Source organism: Ovis aries, chromosome 23 (genome assembly GCF_016772045.2).
Source record: "Ovis aries strain OAR_USU_Benz2616 breed Rambouillet chromosome 23, ARS-UI_Ramb_v3.0, whole genome shotgun sequence".
Taxonomy (NCBI): Eukaryota; Metazoa; Chordata; class Mammalia; order Artiodactyla; family Bovidae; genus Ovis; species Ovis aries.
Genome location: NC_056076.1, coordinates 54,447,766 through 54,465,256, shown reverse-complemented (window position 1 = coordinate 54,465,256; position 17,491 = coordinate 54,447,766). Strand labels below are relative to the sequence as shown.

The 17,491-nt window shown below is 41.1% G+C and overlaps 1 protein-coding gene across 2 annotated transcripts in view; it reads right to left on the bottom strand.

Moving 5' to 3' along the window:
* Positions 1 to 17,491, bottom strand: part of RAB27B (RAB27B, member RAS oncogene family) — a 180,025-nt gene that overhangs the window by 145,728 nt on the left and 16,806 nt on the right. The window lies entirely within an intron of this gene.

Genomic DNA, 17,491 nt, shown 5'->3' with positions numbered 1-17,491 from the left:
GAAAATTAAGTGAAAGCAATGATAATCAGCAATGAAATCAGTCTAGGATCAAGAAGAGGACTGTAACAAAACCATCAGATAAAAATTATCTGTCAAAAGCAATGATTTATTAAGAGGAGGAAAAATATTTTAAAGAGAAGTAATGAATCAACCCTCTTTCACAGTTTGAATATTCAGTTAACAAAAAGGAGTGAATTCATAGACACTGGAAAAAGATTTTCATTTCTTGCTGATTTCCTGCAAAATATGGATGACAGCAAAGATAACACAAAATTTAAAATATATCATTACAACAAGGCCAGCAACGACAAGCTGGTAAATGAGCATTATCAACTTTAATAGTTCTTAAGATTAGATACTGCATAAGAAAACCTGAAATGTTTTCAAAGCCTACAGCTCATATATGAGAGAAACCTCATAGAGGTCTGCCAAATTTGTCTACAGATCAAATTTGTACATGATGCTACCATAAGTGGTGTGAAACCGAAAAAAATCTTTTCTACATAATCAATAAGTAAAACATACATGTTTATACACGCAAACTTGCACACACACATTCTAATCAATTATGCTAACAAAGAGACTGAAATACCTTTCTATTCTATCTATAAAAAATGATCCTATAAATTTTATCATATAAAAACATGTAGTAAAGCAATTATTCTTCAATTAAAAACAAATAAATTTTTAAAAATTTAAAAATCCATAGGAAAAAAAGATACTAAAGAAATGTATTAGACAATTCATTAACAAAAATATTTCTAGATTTTATGATGTTTCTTATATTTTTCAAATTACAATAATTTGTAATTTCTTTTGTTTTTGTCACTTCAAACAATTATTTGCTTCCATATGTAATTTTGTATTCATAATTAATTTATTTATAATCAAATCGAAGAAGTCTCCTTCAAATATAACAAATTTTAGGACCCACAAAACCTATTATTTTCCATTCTGAAACTATGATAATTTCAACTAGAACTATCTTGTTCTTAAACATTTACTAAAATGAAGAAATAAATAACCCTTTTCAGTCTCTATTCTGTCAAAAAACTCTTCCTTACAGATACATTATGTTGTCTCTGCTACAATTTATACTGATTTATTCATGGTCAGCTTTTGGTGGACACACGCTCACTGTATATACAAGACATATTATAAATGGTAAAATTAGATAATCGACAAATTTCTTGGGGAAAAGGAGACAATTTTATATGCTCTTTTGATTACTATGAGAGGTCTCTCAAATTAAGATGAAAAATTAAGGTCATAAGTTATGACTAATTGCAAATGTTATAAGGAAACAAATTTTAATTGATATCCAACTGATATGTAATAGTGGTTAGAACCCACTCAGATGTTGTTAGAACATTAACTAGTTTCCTCTTCCTGCAAAAGTTCTAATTTATCTCCAGATTGTGGTTCCCATTTTCCAATAATGGCGTGGGTCTCCAAGGGTTCCCCAGATCTCTGTTCTGTTCTGACTCTGCTGCTGCTGCTGCTAAGTCCCTTCAGTCATGTCCGGCCCTGTGCGACCCCATAGATGGCAGCCCACCAGGCTCCCCCGTCCCTGGGATTCTCCAGGCAAGAACACTGGAGTGGGTTGCCATTTCCTTCTCCAATGCATGAAAGTGAAAAGTGAAAGTGAAGTCGCTCAGTCGTGTCCGACTCTTAGTGACCCCATGGCCTGCAGCCCACCAGGCTCCTCTGTCCATGGGATTTTCCAGGCAAGAGTACTGGAGTGGGGTGCCATTGTTCTGACTCTGGAGTCCTTTTAATACTTGTGCCCTGTCTGCTTCCTATTCTGCTCCTGCTCCCTGGATTGATACTTGTTTACAGCTTCTATCTGAGGTTTTGTCTACTCCTGCTCTAAAACCAGGGCTGGGCTTGGTCTCCCAAAAAGTTCCATGCTTTGAGCGTAATGGCCCTCTGCCCACCTGGTTCCCAGCTCTGTCCTGACCTCTATTGATCACTGCAGGGTCAGTGAGCACTACCCTAAAAGTCATTTACTTATAGGCAGCGTGAAAGCTTGAGTGAGTGAAAGTCACTCAGTCATGTCCACCTCTTTGTGACCCCATGGACTATACAGTCCATGGAATTCTCCAGGCCAGAACACTGGAGTGGGTAGCCTTTCCCTTCTCTAGGGGATCTTCCCAACCCAGGGGTCAAGTTTAGTTGGAAATAAAGGAGGAATTTGATGAAGATTAAAGTGATAAGTAGACGAAATTCATCTTCTCACTAGCAAACACAGTTTCTCAACTGACCTTCATAATTTATTCCGTCACCTTTATTCTTCACCCATTCATCTATGCATGTGGCCATTCACTCATCCATTCATTTAACATGCTGCTAAGTCGCTCCAGTCGTGTCCGACTCTGTGCGACCCCATAGACGGCAGCCCACCAGGCTCCTCCATCCCTGGGATTCTCCAGGCAAGAACACTGGAGTGGGCTGCCGTTTCCTTCTCCAATTTATGAAAGTGAAAGTGAAGTCACTCAGTCATTTCTGACTCTTCGCGACCCCATGGTCTGCAGCCCACCAGGCTCCTCCGTCCATGGGATTCTCCAGGCAAAAGTACTGGAGTGGGGTGCCATTGCCTTAGTATCTGGCAAAGCACTAAGGTTAGCCAGACACATTGATATCACAGTTTGGCCTGGGGCCAGCCTGGTCTAGACACATAAATATATCCAGCCCAGGACGGAGCAGAGTAGGTTTCCACCCAACAACACAGTTCTAGAGTGAACTTACCTGCCACACTGAACAGGTATTAAAGCAGCATTTTAGAATCTGGAAAAGTTGAACTTAGCATTCAAGATTCTCAATGAATGTATTAATATAAAGAGATTCAAAACAATCTGGGAGAATGAATCACTTAACTGCAACGTGGAGAGACTTCCAGTTGACAGAGGTGCAGATGGTAGACATCAAGAAAAGGCAGAAATGGTGGCAATGATTCCAGGGAAATGCAAGATGGTGCTCTCGTGTTGCACTTCAGTTTCCTAAGGAAATTATCACTGTTGGGGGTGGGGGGGCAATAGGCAAGCTTTTTTGCAATTCCTGGATCATTTCTGTTGATTTCTGTGTACAGGCACACCTCGTTTGATCGTGCTTTGCTTTACCCTGCTTTGCAGATACGGTGCTTTTACAAGCTGAAGGGTCGTGGCGGCCTTGCATGGAGCACGTCTACCGCCATGCTTCCAACAGCATTTGCGTGTTTCCTGTCATCTTTGTCACATTTGGTCATTCTCGCAACATTTCAAGCTTTTTCATTGTTATATTTGTAATGGTGATCTGTGATCTTTGATATTACAACTACGATTTGCTGAAGGCTCAGGTGATGGTTAGCATGTTTAACAATTTTTAATGAAGGTATAGATATAATACTGCACACTTAATAGATTATACTATAAACATAACTTTTATATGCACTAGGGAACAAAAAAGTCCTGTGACTCACTCTACTGTGATATTCGCTTTGCTGTCGTGGTCTGGAACCATATCTCCAAGGTACGTCTATAGCAGAGGTCAAGTTCAATAGAATTACCTAGCTAACAGATCAATGATCATTTTATACTTTTTCAATAAACTGATGATATTATTCAGGTATCGTTCTTCATTACTCAGTGATAGATGTTTTCACTCTGGTATAGAGATGCAAACTGTAAAAAGATAATGTTACTCAGATCTCTATTGAAATCAAAGCAGAGTCACTATTAATGGACAGAGGTCTCTGTGGGTTAATTGCTTATGATTTCATGCAAGGCTCTGGACCAACACTAGATTGAGGTAACACTGTTATTTGTTCTCAGCATAATATTCAGCATCTTCTTGTGCAATGTTTTTATATAATCATTTCCCAATAATGTCTAGGTTACTTCCTGAAGATTCATTTGTCTGGTGGAACTTAATTCATTTGTCTGTGATGGAACCAGGGCATTTGCTATCATCAACTGTTCCTACCAGGAATTTAAACTGAACCTTAATAAAGATGGGGCTCTGGGGTCAGACCCAGTGTTTGTACAATAAAACTACAGCTAAGTGATGATCGTCTGCAGTCCATACTGTTGGCATGTGTAACTGGGGCTCTCTTTAGCTCTGAGAAGGTTAAATGCCAACGTGCACTGAAAACCATTTTGGGGAGCTTATAATCTCCCAGAATTGTGCTAAACACTTTAGATGTACTATCTGATTTAACTTGCACAACATACTTGAGTACAGATAAAGAAATGGATGTGAAAGGAATTCAAATAACTTGCCCAAGGCCAAACAGTTATTAAGAGGCCAAGCCTATAAGACAGATTGCATGGCTTGGAATGTGCTGCCTGGAGATACATAAAGTGGAGAGGCAAGTGGATAACTTAGAAAACAAGAAAAAGGTACAGCCATCCCAAGGTAAGCAATTATAAATATATGGCTAACAAAGCTATTCTGTCAGAGGGGGTGGGCTCACGTAAAATGCCTGCTCAGACAGGAGGGCGTTCATAGATCTCCTGGCTGCTGCGAGAACCACAGAAGCTTCCAGGCTGTCTACTGCCTGAGTCAAATGCTCACCCTGGCACAGAAATCTTTAAAGGTTAAAACTCACAAACCAACAAAACCAAAACAAACATCTCTTTGTGCCTCTTTCCTGGGACTTCGCCATTTCATTCCTCAGGACCCTCTTATAATAAATAATATCATACTTTCACGCACATTATTTATCTTACTGGATTTCTTCCCGCTGCTCTGAGTTGACAAAGCAGCTGCTTCCTTACTTGACAGCAGTGATTCTCAAACTTGTCTACACATGAGAATCATCTAGGGGACTTTTAAAGCATATGACTGCCTGGGGCCTGCTTCCCAGGTGGTGATAGTGGTAAAGAACCCAGCCACCAAAGCAGGAGATAGAAAAGATGCAGGTTCGATCCCTGGGTTGGGAAGATCCCCTGGAGAAGGACATGGCAACCCACTCCAGTATTCTGGCCTGGAGAGTCCTGTGGACAGAGGAGCCTGGCGGGCTACAATCCATAGCGTCACAAAGAGCTGGACACAACTGAAGTGACTTAGCACTCCCAGGCCCCATCCTAGAGCAATTAAATCATAATTGCTGGGGGTTAGTCAATGCATCCTGTTTAATAAAAGCTCCCAGATGATTCCAATGGGCAGCCAGGGCTGAAAGTGGCCATTAAGCCTGAAAATGACCTGCGCTCATGGCTTCAGTGTACAGAGAGCATCAGAAGTAGACCGGCTACCCACTGGGTTCCTCTGCCTCAATTTACACATGAATCAAGTACAGAAAAGCATACAATAATGTGCTATGAAATGTGAAATTGAATGGCTGCAAGTAATAATAACTTCTTTGGAAGAGTCGGGTCCTCATCCTGACCTCACAATTTGGGTCTTAGAATGTGAACCAGATAGGGCCACTGAAGATTAGAAAACCCCAACCAGCGCGAGCTGTTACAACTGCAGTCCCACAAAGTGACAGCTAGAGAAATGACAACTTCAGGAGCTACTTTCCCAACTCGGCATTGTCACTAATGACTGCGTCACTTCACCAGTTAATCTTCTCACAGCCTAATAGATGGGATAGGCTTCCCTGGTGGCTCAGTGGTAAAGTACCTGCCTGCCAGTGCAGGAGATGTGGGTTCAACCCTGGGTCAGGAAGATCCCTGCAGAAGGAAAGGGCAACCCACTCCGGTATTCTGGCCTGGAAAATCCCACAGACAGAGGACTCTGGCAGGCTACAGTCCACGGGATCGCAAAGAGTCAGACATGACTTAGTGACTAAAGGAACAGCAACAGACTGTGATGCTCAGCTTTTATGGACCTTCTTTATTTTGTGCTTCTTTAATTTCTCCTCATCTTTTACATCTTCCTTCCAGCACTTGGGAAGATTTAACCACCCCATTTATCATATTTTGTGTGAGCTGCAAGAAATGTAATCCACATAGAAGGCTGCAAAATCTACATCCCTCAATCTCACTTCTGAGTTTTGGACGGGCATGGCCACATTCTAACGGATCCCGAAATTCACTGTGTCCAAAACAGAACTCAGATTTTTTCAGTGACCCTGATAGTCTTCAGTTCAGTTCAGTCACTCCGTCGTGTCCGACTCTTTGCGACCCCATGAACCACAACACGCCAGACCTCCCTGTCCATCACCAACTCCCGGAGTTCACTCAAACTCATGTCCACTGAGTCAGTGATGCCATCCAGCCAACTAATCCTCTGTCATCCCCTTCTCCTCCCGCCCTCAATCTTTCCCAGCATTAGGGTCTTTTCCAATGAGTCAGCTCTTCGCATCAGGTAGCCAAAGTATTGGAATTTCAGTATTACTCCTTCCAGTGAACACCCAAGACTAATCTCCTTTAGGATGGACTGGTTGGATCTCCTTGAAGTCCAAGGGACTCTCAAGCATCTTCAATACCACAGTTCAAAAGCACCAATTCTTCAGCACTCAGCTTTCTTTATGGTCCAACTCTCACATCCATACATGACCACGGGAAAAACCACAGCCTTGACTAGATGGGCCTTTGTTGATAAAGTAATGTCTCTGCTTTTTAATATTCTGTCTAGGTTGGTCATAACTTTCCTTCCAAGGAGTAAGTCTTGGGGGGTCCCAAATCTATATCCCCTGCCCAGATTCCCTAAAATGTTCAAATATTTACCTGTGATGGCTCCCCTAAGAGTGACATGGGCCCCTCAAACCCCATGTTCCCAAAACCAAGTTGATCGTCTTCCTCTTCACGCCTACCTCTCCCTGCAGATCTTAAATGGTGGCATCAGCATCCATCTTGTGATCCAAACAAGAACTCTGGGTGTCATTCTTGATTTTTTCCTTCATTGTTCCTTCTCACATCAACCAGCCACTAAGTGTTACTGGTTTGACTTCTGCAGTTCTCTGCTACCATCCTCTTCATCAGTGGGCTGCCCTCATTAAAACTGTCATGACCCACATGCACGCTAAGTTGCTTCAGTCACATCCCACTCTTTGTGACCCCATGGACCATAGCCAGCCGGTCTCCTCTGGCCATGAAATTCTCCAGGCAAGAGTACTGGAGTGGGTAGCTGTTCTCTTCTCCAGGGAATCTTCTTAACCCAGGGATCAAGCCTGGGTCTCCCACATTGCAGGCGGATTCTTTACCATCTGAGCCAACAGGGAAGCCCACCATGACTCACAAGCACCATCAGTTCAGTGTCTGAGCTCTTAGCACTGTCTTTCTTAAAACCATCAGCTAGGTAACTGCCAGAATATAAAATTGAACCTGGCTGTTTCATTGCCCTCTTAACTTTTAGTGTCTCCCCAGGGACAGGATAAAGTCTTACTTCTTCAGATGGCCAAGGGTCCCTATATGGACTGGCCTGTCTTCTTCACTTACAACTCCCATCAGGCTCTGTCTAGGACTCAGTTCTCCAGAGACAATAACTGCTTGCACAGCCCCTTCAACCTGCCTTGTGCCCTGTGCCTTTGGCCCTCTGCCTTTGCCTGGGTAACTCCTGCCCATCACCTAAGACTCTTCTGTTACACCTCTTCCAGGAAACTGCACCTTATCTCCCACTGCCTCCCAGCGAATAGAATTTGCTTTCATAATATTTCATGCAATTCTCTATCACTAAAATTAACCACTGTCCTCCTCTACAATGAGAATTTCTTGAAGTCAGTGACTGTACTCTGTATTCTCAGCAACCAGACAGTCTGGTACTCAGCGAAACATTGTGAATGATGAATACCTCCGTGGCACTCAGCATCTGCTTCTTCTCCAGCACTCATCATCTTCTATAGCTTTTACTGTGTCTTTCCTCTCTCTCTTTAACTAGACTGTTAACTCCAGGACTACTGTCAAAGACTGCCGTGTTCATTTTTATTTCTTCAGTGTTGACTATATTGCCTGAGCATAAGTAGGTGTTCCATGAGTGAGAACTGAAAACAAGGAGTTAACTGAGGTCCAATTTCCATATCATGGGTCAGCACAATGTGAAAATGGTAGGCATTAAAAATCTAAGTAAAATTTATAATATTATCCTTCACTTCTCCATACAAACAAATGAAACAATGAAAGATTCTTAGAATTTCAGAGATAGTTACTGCCTTCAAGGATATACAGTGGAGAAGACAGTCTCTTCAATAAGTGGTGCTGGGAAGACTGGACAACTACTTGTAAAAGAATGAAATTAGAACATTCTCTAATGCCATCTACAAAAATAAATTCAAAATGGGTTAAAGATCTAAATGTAAGACTGGATATTACAAAGCTCTCAGAAGAAAACATAGACAAAACTCTGACATAAAGTTCAGTGATATTTCTTAGGATCCATCCCCTAAATTAAAAAACAGCAAAAATTAACAAGTAGGACCTAATTAAACTCAACTTAATTAAGCAACTCAATTAAAAAATAGGCAGAAGTGTTTGAGTAGGATAGGTGTTAGCTCTTCTCTAAAGTTTTGGCAGAATTCAGCTGTGAAGCCGTCTGGACCTGGGCTTTTGTTTGCTGGAAGATTTCTGATTACAGTTTCAATTTCCGTGCTTGTGATGGGTCTCTTAAGATTTTTTATTTCTTCCTGGTTCAGTTATCGCCAGTCTAGATTCAATGCAGGATACAGGATGCTTGGGGCTGGTGCACTGGGATGACCCAGAGAGATGGTATGGGGAGGGAGGTCGGGGTGGGGGAGGGGTGTTCAGGATTGGGAACACGTGTACACCCGTGGTGGATTCATGTGGATGTATAGCAAAACCAATACAGTATTGTAAAGTAAAATAAGGTAAAATACAATAAAAAAAAATAGGCAGAAGAAGTGAACAGACACTTCTCCAAAGAGGAAAGGCAGATGGCTGATAGGCACATAAAAAGATGTTCAACACTGCTAATCATCAGAGAAAAGGAATTCAAAACCATGATAACATGTCACCTCATACCTGTCAGAATGGCTATCGTGAAAAAGAGCACAAATAACAAATGTTGGTGAGGATGTGGTGAAAAGGGAACCCTTGTACACTGTTGGTGGGAATGTAAATTATTGCAGCTGCTGCAGAAAACGGTGCGGAAGTTTCTCAAAATACTAAAAATAGAACTATCATATGATCTGGCAATTCCACCCTGGATATATATATCCCCCGCCCCCTCCAAAAAAACACTAATTTTTAAAAGATACATGCATCTCAAAGTTCATAGCGGCATTATTTAGAGTTGCCAAGATATGAAAGCAACCCAAATGTCCATCAACAGATGAATGGACAAAGAAAATGCGGTGTACAGATACAATGGACTGCTACCCAGCCATGAAATAATGAAATAATGAAATTTTGCCATCTGCAGCGACATGGATGCAGCTGGAGAGCACTATGCTAAGTGAAATAAGCCAAACAGAGAAAGATAAATACTGTATGACACTTATACATGGAATCTAAAAAATACACCAAATAGTGAATATAACAAAAAAAGAAGCAGACTCACAGACATAGAGAACAAATTAGTGGTACCAGTAGAGAAAGGGAAGCAGGGAGGTTCAATACAAAGGCAAGGGAGTAGAGATAAAATTAGGAACAAAATAGGCTACAAGGATATACTGTACAACAAGGGGAATTTAGCCAACATTTTACAATAACTAAATTAAGTATAACCTTTTAAAATTGTGAATCACTATACTGTACACCTATAAGATAATGCTGTATATCAATTGTACTTCAATTTTTTAAAAAAGAAATAGTTACTGCCTTCACATAGCCAACTGAAAGTAGAATATTTGCCTTATTCCAGAGTTGAATAATTATAAGATTCTAAAAAAGATCATCAATTTCAATGATAGAAAGTTGAAACAGTTTCTATCTGTTCTAACTGTAAGAAACTGTTCCTTTACATGTGTGAATGGACAGAGACATTCTAGAAATAATGGCTAGTTAGGAAAGATGGCTCTTCCATCATATACAAATGAAGCAATTCTCATCTTTTTTAGCTTGGCTATAATGTTGTTTAAAGCATGGCACTAAATTAATGCAAAAATCTCAAACAACAATGATTAGGGATTCAGCAACAGTCAGTATTTTTTAAATCTGTCAGTAGGTATGATAAAACAGAAGAAAAAATTTAAAAGCCCAAAGCAAAGAGCATAATTAATAAGCAGCATTAATTTACAATAAAACATAGCAATTATAGCTTGCAGATAAAAAACAAAACCAAAAAAACTCTAGTATTGTTTGTAGTGTTGCTGGGGAATGCTATGAATACTTACAAATTTTGCTTCTTTTTTCCCTATCACCTCTCTTCACACTGGGTAAGCAACTCATAATTTCAGCATTTTGGACCTCTCTTATCCCATCCATTTAGCAGCTTTTTCATATAATATGTACTCTTTAGAAATGAAAAAAAAAAAACTGTTCCTCCATTCTCTGTGTTGTTATTTGTAGGTGGCAGTGATATATAATTCAGAGAAGTCTTCTACAGTCTCTGCTAGGGTGATTCGGATTAGCAATTGGCGGCGGTCAGCACCTGCTGTAAGAAATGAGGGTCTGTGAGCCAAACTGCTTGTTACTGAGAACATACCAGCCAGTCTTAGACTGGGAGCAGGACAAGGCAGTCAGGCTGGAAGGAAGTCATGAGACCTGTTGGAGACAGGCTGCCTTCTGTGAAACCTAATGGCTATTTGCGAAAATAATGATCTCTTCCCACTTGAGTCTGAGTCACCTGGGTTGCAGGTTAACAATGTGCATTTACACCTCAACCTGGATGAACAACATCAAATTTCACGGAGGGAGGGCCCAGGAATCTGAATGTCACCAGTGTTCCCGAAGATTCGGAGGCAGCCTAGAGTTTGGGGAATCTGTTTTAAGCTATATACAACATGTCAGCTCCTTTCCCTCCCACCCAAGAGGACCACATAATCGTAGGGTCAGCTTTCAACCCATTTGCATTTAGGTATTTTATTTAGAAACTTCTGTATTTTACTTACAGTAAATTATTCTTGACATACCTTAAGTGAATCCCCGTATGTGTTAAGGCTCTGAGGTGAGAACCGCTGTGAAGTTCTGGGGGAATCACTGAACTCCCACTCTGGTCATTCTGGTTTTTCTCTAGAAAATATTTCCTAAAGGCTGACCCTCCAGAGCTAGCCTCATAGGAAATATATTCCTTCTTATGGGAACTCAGATGATTCTGTGGATGTAATACAGCATTATAATTGTAGATTGGATAGGACCAACCACTGAGAAAGTCTTAATAAAGAGAATATAAAATAGCTGAGCTGGAAATTCTAATTTCACAATCTAATAACTAACATTGGCTCTGAAGTCCATGCCTATTTTGGAATGTCATAATTACATGTAGGCAAAGAATGGAAGTGGAAAGAGAATTTACATGTGTGCATAGGAGCACTCACACACACACACACACACACACACACACACACACACACACTGAAATGCCAAGAACTATCATCCAGATTTTAAAAATTCTCCCACGTTCTTCGGAATGAATCACCCTCTGTAGTCATTTGCATAACACCACTAGCTTATAATTCTCATCCCTGGCAAATTAGTACTGATATTATTCAGGTTTTTTAAAATCTACATTTAAGATTAAAACAAAACTATATGTATTACAAGCTTTTGCTAGTTTTTAACCTTGTCACCTAGAAGGAGTAACCCATAAATATTAAAAATCACTATTATATTAATCCGTATCTGTTTATAAGGCAGTATGAACCGAGAAAGTGAGACACTGGGCCAGCACATTTTGATCATCACAAGGGGAGAGAAAATATTCTACAGCATACAGTCTCTCTGTTGTTGTTCAGCTGCCCAGTTGTGTCCGACTCTTTGCGACCCCATGGACTGCAGCACGCCAGGCCTCCCTGTACCTCACCATCTCTCAAAGTGTGCCCAAGTTCATCTCCATTGAATCGGTGATGCCATCCAGTCATCTTATCCTCTGATGCCCTGTCCATGGAATTTTCCAGGCAAGAATACTGAGTAGGTTGCCACTTCCTACTCCAGGGGATCTTCCCAATCCTGGAATCCAACCCACATCTCTTAAGTCTCCTTAAGAGATTCTTACACTAGTGCCACCTGGAAAGTTCCATAAAGAGTAGTATGGAGGTTCCTTAAAAGACTGAAAATATATCTACCATATGACCCAGCAATCCCACTCCTGGGCAAATGCCCAGAGAAAACCATAATTCAAAAAGATACATGCACCTCAATGTTCATTACCATATGATTTTCACTAGCCAGGACACGGAAGCAACCTAAATGTCCATCGATACAGGAATGGGTAAAGACGTGGTGCATGCATACAACGGAATATACTCAGCCATAACAGGAGTGAAATAGTGCCACCTGCAGAGATATGGGTGAACCAGAGAGTGTCATAAACAGAGGAGTTAGCCAAAAAGAGAAAGACAAACATCGTATAATGCTGCTTACCTGTGAAATCTACAAAATGGTTCAGATGAACTTATTTGCAAAGCAGAAAGAGAGACACAGATGTAGAGAACCAGTGTATGAGTACTAAGTGGGGACGGGAGGGCGGGAGAAATCGGGAGACTGTAATTGACATATACACACTTTCTCATGGCTCAGCGGTAAAGAATCTGCTTGTAGTATAGGAGATGTGGGTTTGATCCCTGGATCGAGAACATGCCCTGCAGGAGAAAATGGCCACCCAGTCCAGTATTCTTGCCTGCAAAATCCCATGAACAGAGGAGCCTGGTGGGCTGCAGTCCAAAGTGTCACAAACTGACATGACTGAGCACAAGCATGCGCTCACTGTATATAAAAAAGCTAACTGGTGAGAACCCACTGTATAGCTCAGGGAACTCGACTCACTGCTCTCTGGTGGTGCAGATGGGCTGGAGACCCATAAAAGAGGGAATATATATAAACATAGCTGGTTCCCTTTGCTGTATAGCAGAAACGAACACAACATTGTAAAATGACTGTACTCTAATAAAAATTAACACAGAAGAATAATGGCATCCAGTCCCATCATTTCATGGCAAATAGATGGGGGGAAAGTGGAAACAGTGGCAGATTTTATTTTCTTGGGCTCTAAAATCACTGTGGACAGTGACTGTAGCCACGAAATTAAAAGATGCGTGCTCCTTGGAATAAAAGCTATGGCAAATCTAGCATATTAAACAAACAAAGTATATTAAAAAGCAGAGACATCACTTTGTTGACACAGGTCCATATAGTCAAAGTTATGGTTTTTCCAGTAGTCACATACAGATGTGAGAGTTGGACCATAAAAAGGCTGAGCGCCGAAGAATTGATGCTTTTGAATTGTGATGCTGGAAAAGACTCTTGAGAGTCCCTTGGACTGCAAGGTGATCAAACCAGTCCATCCTAAAGGAAATCAACCTTGAATACTCATTGGGAAGACTGATGCTGAAGCTGACGCTCCAATACTTTGGCCACCTGATGCGGAGAGCCAACTCATTGGAAAAGACCCTGATGCTGGGAAAGATTGGAGGCAAAAGGAGAAGGGGGCGACAGAGGATGAGACGGTTGGATGGCATCACTGAATCAATGGACGTGAGTTTGAGCAAGCTCTGGGAGACAGTGGAAGACAGGGAAGCCTGATGTGCTGCTCCATGGGGTTGAAAAGTCGGGCACGACTGAGTGACTGAACAACAACAACAATAATAACTGTTAAGCACTTAATCCTCTGCTAAATGCTTTATGTCTACTAATGTCATTTTCAACTATGATGAAAACTACTACTATTTTCCAATTTTTCAGATGACTAAGCAAAGATGAATTAAATAAGGATAGCAGGTAGGAGATAAAGCCAAGATTTAGTTACACCAAAGTCTGATTTATTCCATTCTCTTCTGTCTTAATTGCAAGCTTGAATGCCTTCAAAAACTAAAAGAATGTTGACTACATAAAAAGCCTTAAATTTAAGGTTCCTGTACCTACAATCTCCTTTGATCTGTATAAAAGCAATTCAAATTTATTTTTTTTAACTTCCCTGCAAAATCTCAGGAACATTCTCACAGGTTAAAGTTATAACCCATGTAGAAAGACTTCAAAACAGGTCTTTAAAAATTATTAACATCACTGAGGACTCAGGTCTTACCACAGATTCTCCTGATAGCAGCTATATCTAATAATACTCCTGCCGTCCAGTAGCCAACATCAACCTCCTGGTTTAATCCATCTAACTGACAATGAAGAGTTATAACTTATACCTGGGACCTGAGCAAAAGATATGCTGTCTAATAACACCAGCATAATCTTTATACAGTTTTTCCCCAGTTGTGAACTACTTTTGTTTTTAGAATGAGCACCTACTAATTTCATTCTTCTCGGACAAGTTCAAAAACTAGTCAACAGATTTCCTTGTCTACCAAGCAACCTCCTTCTAGCTTCATCTCATCCATCAACATCTTCTGACACCTCCCTCCGTCTACTCCCACGGTGCTCTGCACCTGTCTCCTGTGGTCTGTGCATCTCGCTTCGGTGTAACTGTAGATTATAGGCTGTTTCCTCAACCAGACTGCAATATTCATCTTTACATGATGGCACGGTGGCCAACGCACCGCCGCAGTTCAATAACTGGCTGACTGAATGGATGTTTCCCATAACTTCTTTTGAATTATTATTCTTCCCCAGATGGCATTGGTCCTGATATGTCTATGCATCCTCCTATAAAAAGACACAGGCTAACAGGTCTAGACCATAGGTGATGAGATACAGGGAAACCTATGATCTGGGTCTCATAGTTCTAGTATTAAATATCATTTTGCTTTAGTTTTATTATCAATGCAGTCCAAATTTTAAAGGAAGAAAAAATAGCTTTCATCTTCTCTAAGAAGACTTTTTAAAAAAATCATGTTTTGGGATAAAAATAAATAAGAACTCTAACCTGAAATGAGTTAGGAAAAGTAAAAGGAATATTAAAAACCCATATCTGGTAATCATCCTGAAGGGATCCAATAGAAGTTGTCTAAGAGGTGTAGCCATGGCTCAAACACTTTTACATGAATGAAATCAATCTATTTCATTATTATAACATTCACTTACTGTTTTATTTTTTACGAACAGTGCAGTGGTTAACAGCACAGACTCAGGCACATTGCTTGGCCCAGTGAAGTCGCTCAGTCATGTTCGACTCCTAGCGACCCCATGGACTGCAGCCTACCAGGCTCCTCTGTCCATGGGATTTGCCAGGCAAGAGTATTGGAGTGGGTTGCCATTGCCTTCTCTTGAGAGATATTTACTGGATATCAATTAAGTCAGACTGAGTCCTCTAGCTACTGGGTGCAACCACTATTATCTCTTGCCTAGAGTACTGTGACAGCCTCGGAAGTGAGCCCCCCATTTCTACCCTTGCTCCCTGGCCCTCAGAGTGAGACATTGATGTGACGTCTCCAGTCTCTCCTTGCTCCCCCTCCCCGCAGTGGCTTCCCACCTCACTTGCCATAAAGGCCACAGCTCCATAAAATCATTCATGCTCCCCATTCAGCCTCTTGCTTGTGTGTCTGATCGCCTTTCCTGTTTCTCTCCTTTCTTTCATATTTTTCTATCCATGGTCCCTCCTTGCTCGTCTTTGAATATGGCACACACACTCCCAGGCAAAGCCCAGGGCATTTGCCATCTGCCATCCCTGCATTAGTTATCCGTGTGGCTCGTTCACTCATTGAACTCAAGTTACTCCCCAAGGATGGCAGGTCAGGGTTTCCTTCCCTCATCATTCACCCTAAACCAGTCACACTCTCTCAGCCCTTTCTCTTCTTTAATTTTCCCCTGCTAACAAGTATATACTTGTATATTCGCTATCCTTCCCAAAGCTCCAGAGTATCAGCGGATTCTATCCCTGGCCCCTAGAAGAGGATCTGGTACATAGTTGCACTCAGTATTTATGGACTGAAAATGGAATACCTCTACTAAAAAAACTCATGTTAGTTATGATGTAAAATCTTGAAAACCACAGCATATAAAAGCAGAGTAACACTACACCTGAATGATACTCCACATGCTAGTCCAGAATAAGGGGCTGGATGTGCCATACTTGGTACAGACAATAAGGGTGATGTCCTTGCACACTTGAAGAAATGATGTTACACAGGACCAAGAAGGAAAATTATTCTGTTTCTGTCTAGATTGCTAAAAATCCTGGTGGAAGGACACTTTTGAGGATAGCCAGCCCCTGCAGGCTTCCAACAGTAGAACTGGGTCTGATTTCCGCCAGCCGTTGTCCCTGTAGTATGAGTTGACATGGATGCAAAATTTACAGGGTTTCCTTACACATTCTTGAGAAGATGAGCCCTGCCATCAATGTCCTGGGATGGAGCCACTATCTGCAGAGGAAACCACGATGTTACACAGCTGAGAACTCTTGGTCTTGACGTTTAAGTGGCTGTCACTCCTCGTGGCTTGCCCGTGTTCTCTCTTACAATCTAGCAACCCAGAAACAGTGGCCACCAGACTGGTTTATGCCTGTCTTCAGGGCACCTGTTCTTTTACAGACCTGCTCTGCACTCAGTAAATGCAAATAAACTTGATGATTAGCGGAAGTAAAACACAGAAATAAAGGTAAATCTATTGAGGAAATAACAGGTGAATTCTTTTCTTAATCATTATTGTTTTTAATTGAAGTATAGTACTCTTGCCTGGAAAATCCCATGGATGGAGGAGCCTGGTGGGCTGCAGTCCATGGGGTCGCTGAGAGTCAGACACGACTGAGCGACTTCCCTTTCCCTTTTCACTTTCATGCATTGCAGAAGGAAATGGCAACCCACTCCAGTGTTCTTGCCTGGAGAATCCCAGGGACGGGGGAGCCTGGTGGGCTGCCGTCCCTGGGGTCGCACAGAGTCGGACACGACTGAAGCGACGCAGCAGCAGCAGCAGCAGCAGAGTTGATTTACATGTCACTGGCTTCAGGTGAACAGCAAAGGGGTTCAGTTGCACATGCATGTATACGTCTATTCTTTTCCAGATTCTTTTTCATAAAAGAGAATTTAAAATGTTGGCTATAGTTCCTTGAACTACACAGAACGTCCTTGTTGTTACCTATTTTTTATATAGTAGGTATCTGTTAATCCCAAACTCTTAATTTATCCCTCCTCTCTTTCTCCTTTGTGTTCTCTACGTCTGTACAGTCTAGTTCTGTTTTGTAAATAAGTTCATTTGTATTACTTGTTTAGATTCCACATATAAGTCATATCATACATCATATCATAAGCATATATAATATGATATAAATAAATTTTTAGTAAAAAAATTATGAATGACTTAGGTGACCTTATACTTTTTAACATTTGTAGATCTGACCCTAACTTGCTCCTGCCTTCCATTACTGAAAGGCATGTGCATACATGTATATTGTGTACATGTGCTTTTAGATTTTTGAAAAACAAGCTGGGATGCTTATAAACTCAAAGACGAAACTGAATTCAGAAATTTTAGCTACCAAATAAACTTCAGTTACGACAGCGTCTCCAACACCAAGCTGCACCCATCATTATGACTCAGATGAAAGGCCTGTCCTGTATGTTCTTGGGAGATAGTGT